The following is a 7407-nucleotide window of genomic DNA, read 5'->3' on the forward strand; positions in this document are numbered from 1 at the left end:
AATCCAAAACTGTACTTACTGCTAAAGAATAGAAAATTGTGGGACACTCTGTATCCATTGCTGAAGCTAGCTCGATAACTGAAGGATTTTGCAGCTCGGTGAAAGTGGTAGACACTTCTATATGTGATGTGTTGAGCTGAGAGGTAGTAGGGAGTGATTGGACATTTGATGTATCAATGGTTGTCACAATCAAAGCTGTTGAAGTTGTCTCCACACTTGATAATGTTGTAGTTTTTGCTGGAGAGTGAGGAAGGGAGGCTATGACAGCCACAACTATCTTGATTGGGTCACTCTCTTCTTCTTCTTGCCTGGCTTCCTCTTCAGCTTCTTCCTCTTTTTCTTCTTCATCATCCTTCACTAACTCTTGATATTCTTCAACATCAATAGTGACAAAAGGAGTATTGTCTTCTTCATTTTCTTCATCCTTGTCACTGTCATCATCATCATCTTTGATTTCAACAGGATTTTCACATGGTTTACGTAGATGATGAATATTCTTCTACGTAGCTGTCGCATCCTTGACTACATGCTCTGTCTTTTACCAAAATTAAACAAGTATGAAATCTAATAGTCATCTTGTCTTCATTTTTCTTCATAACTTCTTTTACCTCAGCATTGGTAATGCTCAGTAACAACTATCTCAAAGTTTTTTCATATATGTCTTTTGCTGTCTGCATGGCTGAGTCCCATCTTGGCTTCAATCTTTCTAAAAGATCATTAGAAATCAGAGGTGCTATCTGATACTTCCATTTTCCCATCTTGGTTAGTACCAACTCCTCAATCTACTTCTTCTCAACCTCTGACCTGGTCTCATACTTTAATGCTTTGAAATTGGTTATACCAGCACCTTCCATTTGTTTCACTCTTTCCTGGAAGGTGAGAGGAGGCTTACTAAACACAACTTCACTACCACCTTTTCCTGCTTCCTTCTTGGATCTTCTTGTGAATATTGCAATGGAAGGCTTGGGTGGCTTGGTGATAATCACCTTGCCTTTCTTCCTTGCAGGCTCTTCTTCCTTTCGAATTCCTCTTCATTTTCAGATTCCTCCACATCTTCTCCTTTTCCCTTGGTAATCATAAGAGGGGTGCTTGTTTTTTTCAAATTTGATATCCTCCTCTTTCCTTTGTTCATCGCTTGTGGAAGGTTGATCTCAAGTTCAATTCTAGCTTTAGCTTCATCATACGTTCCAAAGAGAGGTGCCTTTGGATCTACATGCTCATTTACTAAGGCTTCAATAATTTCCTTTGCCTCATCAATGTTAACCTCATATGGAAGAGGTTTTACCCACACAATTTTGGGCCTTACTGCCTGAATGTATACTTTGTCACTATCAACCATAAAACAAACATCATGCTTATAATCTTCAACCAACTTCTTTGGTATCCTGAACCTATTATTCATCTTTTCTTTGAATGTTTCAACATAATTATCCATGATACTGTCAAAATTTTCACCCATTTCAGCTATAAACTCATTGATCTAATATAAGACTGGTGTTTCTTTTCTCCATACAACTGTGCCTTTAGAGGGGAAAAACTTTTGAACATAGAAAAAAAACATGTCAACAATGAACCAAATTTGCATGGGTTATTCTTTGAGGTTCTAATGCTTTCCATATTTTTGTTCAGCTGCTTCAACAACAAATCTACTAGGTCATATGACAAATTCTTCTTAACAACCTTATAAGCTAAGTCAATTGCTTCACATGACACACTATTGAGTCTGACTTGACTTGTAAATCTTATGTGCTATCACATGGATGCCAAATTTAAGTTTTGTATCGGATACACTGCTAATTTTCATTCCATTATCATCCCACTGGACTAGGGTTTTCTTTTGTAACTCATCCTGACCTAGGGTTTTAGTGACTTTAGCTTTGGTAAGTGTTGTGGTATTCACAATACACGCCCCATTCCTCACCAGGAACGGGGACCCCTTACTTTTTTTGACTCGCGGACTCACAATTTGAAAGCCGAAAGAAGAAAATTTGTTTTAAGTTTGCGTCAAAAAAAAAAAAATCAAAAAATGAGAAAATCACAAAAAAATAGAAAAGTAAAAAATGTAAAAAAATTTGAAAAATGGAAAATGTTGAGACACAAGTTTCACAAAAAAATAAAACCTCAACCTCCCTTGACCTGTGCACGTGCATCAAGGTGCGACATGCATGAGGGGAGGAGGGTTATAAAACCCTCCCTCCCCTCCTCCTTCCTCATTTTCTTCTCCAAGCGCTTGAGGAGGGAGAGGTAAACTCCCACCCCTTCTTTTTATGCTCCCGCTCTGTGCTAGAGCTGCGCGCGCACGCGCTTTGGCCCACGCCTTAGCACTAGGTGTCGCTCATGCCACATGTTGCAGCGATGCCAGTCGTCATGCGTGCAAGTGCATGGCTCGTGTTGCAACATTGCTGACCACTGCTTGCACTGCAACAACGTCGATCGCCTCTCGCGCTGCGACGGCATCGGGCACGTGCAGGTTTAATTTACCACGCACGCACCTCGGCGCGTATGTTGTTGTTTTTTAAATTGTTTAAATTTTTTTTTTTTTGAAAGGGTTTCAAAAATTTGAAAAAAAATATTTTTTTTTTCTCAAAAAAAAATATAAATAAGTCTCCAAGGGGGACATTTATTTTTACTTACGTCATTTTTCGCTATCTAAGGATTGATATGTTTTCTTTTCTCGTAATGCATAGGTAACCGTAACGAGATCAGATGGCATCCACATTTGGAGCACCAGCGAAACTGGTTGTTTTCAAGTTCCAAGGCATACCCCCAAAGTCAAGATTACATGATGAGTATGCTGAGATCAAAGATACTCACCTCATACACAGACTTGGGAGAATTATTGAGAGTTTGCAACAATTTGACACAAAGGTTAGCCTTGGTGTCCGCATTGATCCGACCTAGATTAGTGAATGCAGCGTCACATCCTGTGTTGGTACAATCAACTGAATTGGTCATGACCTTATCTCGACACTTCATCCCTGATGAAAGGATTCAGATAGAGCATGTTGTAGAACAAGTCTCTTCCTAGCAATGGGAGCCAAGTCCACAAGAGCCCCAGGATGATGGAGCTACCCAAATCTAGGTTGAACTTCAGTTGCCTCTTGCTTTGTTGAGCCAAACAGAAGAGGGAGAAATTCCAAAGACCACTATTCCTTTTGTGCAAGAAGAATTTTCTTCTACTACAGCTCCGAAGAGACAAAAGAGGATCAAGGTTAGGATGAACAAGAAGCAAAGAGTTAGTAAGAGATTAGTGCCTAATCCATCAGTTCCCGAAACCATTTTGGAGGAAGAAACAAAATTAGATGAGGAGGAAGAACAAGTACCCTTACAAAGGAGAACTCAGTTGGTAAAAGCCAAAGAATTGGAGAGAAGGAAGAGTGCCATGAGTACCCCACTACCACCCAAGCAGAACCTGTAGAACTCTCTTCTTCGGAAGACGAAGTGCAGCGATGGGTGAATGAGCAAAGGGAGCAAGGTGAAGATATTCTTTCCATCCTAGATTTTGATTTCATGCCTGTGGGTATAAAGTTAGTTGGGGATAAGATCAGAGACACCCCTACAGGTGAACTCCAACAACAAGACTGGATGTAGATGCCATTAGAGACACAGGGTCTTGATTTCACTCCTCCATCTCCCCCACAGGTCACAATGGTAGATAAGGGTTTAGTAACTCCTCCACCTCCAAGTTCAGAAGAGGAACATGTTAAAAAAGAACCATCATTACAAGAGCAACTAGAACCAAGAGTTACTGATGAACCATCAAAAGAGGCACAGATAGTAGAATGTGTACAAAAACCTTCTTAGGAAGTTGAGGATCAAACTATAGGACCTATAGAGACTGAGACTATAGAAGAAGAGTCCTCATAGTAGGAGACTTCGAGCAAGAACGATAAAGGGAAGGAGGTAGTTGAACACATCCCTTCATCATCTAGAGCCAAGGTTGTAGAGAGACATATCCCAAGATGGTTTTAGAAAGAAATAATGAGAAGTGCCAAGCATCAGTTCCGTGCTTTAGAGGATGACATTTGTGATATTACAAAAATCCTGAACAAGCCTGAGTCTCCATTACATGATGCAACGCCATTTGCATTCGTCACTTCCATACAGAACTAGGACTTATTTGCACAAGTGGCTCACCCTCCTGAAAGTACAGATGCAGAAATTGTTAGTCTCGAGGACTATGAAGTGAAATATATTATGTTGGGAAAGGCTACACGGGATACATCCCGACAGATGATGACTATGGGAGTCAAAGATGTTCTCAGGCACATGGAACATGATGAGATTGAAATTAGAACACTTCGGAGGCAAGTTGAGATCCTAAAGGGATGTCTAGCCAAAGTTGTTGGTCCTCTTGATCCTGAACGCCTCGAGGAGACTCTAAATACCATTCTTACAGAAGGGGAAGGTGTATAGATCAATCCATTTTTGAAAGCTTGTCAGGATTGGTGGGACAACCTTGAGGATAAAGGTATCACTATAATCACAGGAAGTTTGAAGTTGTTGCATGCTAAGCAAGAGAACTCAGATAAGATTGTGGGCATGGAGCAAAGATTTGCAAACTCTACAAGCTATAAAAGGGCAAAGGTACCATAGTCTGATTGATGTATATACCAGAGAAGAGCTTGACATGATAGATGATTGGATAGAGAAAATAGCAGATGGGAATAAAGTGATGGAAACATTGCATGATGAGATACATAGGCTCAAGGACCAAGCCTAAGAGCGAATTTTGGAAGCAGAAAAGTTGTACAGTGATGCATGCTTGGACATCTTTGAAGATGAAGAATGAGAGAAGCTATTGCCAGTTGAGGTAGTAGTGGATAATTTCAAGAAGACTTTAGAGGAAGCATCTAGTGATGAAGACATCAAACAAGCCTTCAAGATAGAGGAAGCACTGTTAAAGTTGAACACCAAACTCAGAGATTTTGTAGAGACTCGAATTGAGGTGGATAACTACAGACAGAAGGTCAAGGACAAGTATGAGGCTTTGGATCTTCTAGATGCAGCTAAGATTACTGAGATGAAAGAGAAATTTAAGGGCAAACATCCAAACATAGCTTTAGGATGAAGATGAACAAAACCCAAATGCTAGAATTTCAATTTTGACATTAGTAAAATTTTGAGATTTTGACCTAGCCGAGGTTTGTAGCTCTGTAGCTCCATAGGTCTGTAGGTCCGCAATTCAGAGGTGTGCCGATAGTTAACTGCCAGTTCTAAAAATAACACTTTCCATGCATCAGGAATGCATTTTGATGGCAAATTAATGCCGACACACGCCTAGTGAAGGGCCAACTTCTATTTTGGTGTCTCCATGCACTCCCACTTGGACTAATGGCTTCCTCCTACTTTGTTTCTCATGCTTTCTTTGTTTTTGACATGTAAAGGGCTCATGCATCCAATTAATGAATAAAATATGGATGGAATCCATCTAAGCACCAGTTAGATTGTTAGTGTGTATATGTTTAGTTTATTTTTATTGTTAAAAACATTTTATTGCATGAAAGATATCTCTCACTCTCAACACAAATTGAGGAGACAATTTCTTATAAATACCCCATTGTAAGATGTAACAAAGGCCGCCATTATTATACAATAAAATTATGCTTTTGGTGCTCACATTTGGAGTGTAGTAATTCTTTCCTGAATATGTCATATTTTTGTGAATTTTATTCATGAGATTGTGATTGAGCCAAAGGTTTATTGTGTTGTTCCTGGTTGTGCGATCTTTTAGTTTTGGTGTTTGCTACAGATATACAAATTCTATTGATGTAACGAGCTTGAGAAGAGATCATCTGATTGTGTTTACATAGCTTTTTGTCTCTCATGAGTGCACTTTTCATGGCCTTATGATTTGATGAAGAATGAAATATCATTCGATTTGTTAAAGATTCTCACCAATGATTGCATCAATGGATTCTAGGAAGCACTGCTCCTATTTTCATTGGTTTCCTACCGATTTCTTCAAAGGTTTAACTTGTAGCATGTTGTGTTGTGTAGCTTATGTCCATTTAGGAATTTCAATTTCAAATATGATTTCATGTTATTTGCTTTCAGTTTCTTTATTTTCTTTACTAACCACTGTTAGAATAGGACCTCATGGTAGCTACATTGTTAGAGCTGGATTCATTAAAAAATAGAAAATACAAAAATATTGTTCTTTTGGTGTGATATTTTGAAACAGTGAACAAATTTACTTTGATTGTGAGATAAAATAGTTTTTTGAACTAGCAAAGGCCTCTTTGTGAATAGTCACATTTATCTTCTATTGAGTGGATTTTGGTACATTGCAAGACAAATACTGAACCTTGGAGTGGATCCTTAAAAAGATTTTCTTTTCAAGAGAGGAATTACACAATGGATTCTTGCCATTGACCTCGTGCAAAATGAACACTCAACAGTAAGCATAGGGAGACCAGTAATGTGATGAATCATTTTTTTTGTAATTAAAACTAGTTTCTCTAACCACAATTGACCATTATGAACTCAACTCAAGATATATCTAATCCATTTGATTTGAAAGTTTTGAGGCAGGTGGGGAATATGAGTTAAACCTTTTTCTTCCAAGTGTTTATGCTCAAGTTTAAGAATTCCATCCACATAGATTTCACTTAGGGCATTATCCATTTCAAGGGTTCCTATCTCCTGAATTGCACATTTAAAATGAGTTCGAATGTTATTTATGAGAAGTACCTTAGGTGGTATTTACAACTGAGCTCCATTCAGGTCGAGGGTTTCTGCGATCACTAGCACTAGTTTGAAGTTAGGACCTTTCCATTCAACATGTTGCACCAACATTTTAGATCCTTTCTTTTCCTTGCTATTGTTGTTGGATGCCATGATAACTCGGTAAGCTAAGAAAATTCTTTGAAAAGCTTTTTTTGCAAATTCTGCTCAAGATCGTGGGGATGCTCTACAAATCGCTCCGTTCTCAATATACTGAATTTACGGTGAAAATGAAGTCGATTTCCTGCCTTTTCATAAAAACTTCCATTAATGCTTAGTACGATGAGAGCCATAATGGCATAGTGTGTGACAGCCTGTTATCCACTATTTGCAAGGATTGCTCGGTAAAAGCTTGTAACTCGACAACCAAACATAACCATGTTACTCTTGACTTTGCTCGATACAGTCTATGACCCTAATCTTGCTCGGTAGAGAAGTTAATTCGGTGATAACTGGTTCTAATCTTACTGATGATTCTTTTGTATCTTGAATACCAATATGAATCTTTCCTTCTTTTTAATTGGAACTATTTAAGATGTGACCTTGGAAACACAGTTCTAGTTCTTCCTTAGGAACTTAATTGGAAATGGTGGAGTCACCCACTTCTTGAGTGACATGACTATCATCGCTTGAACTAGCTTGCTCAATAGATTTTGGAATCCACTTCTGTCTCATCTGCTT

This window comes from Cupressus sempervirens, chromosome 3 (genome assembly GCF_028749045.1).
Source record: "Cupressus sempervirens isolate cs-2001-9-10 chromosome 3, ASM2874904v1, whole genome shotgun sequence".
Taxonomy (NCBI): domain Eukaryota; kingdom Viridiplantae; phylum Streptophyta; class Pinopsida; order Cupressales; family Cupressaceae; genus Cupressus; species Cupressus sempervirens.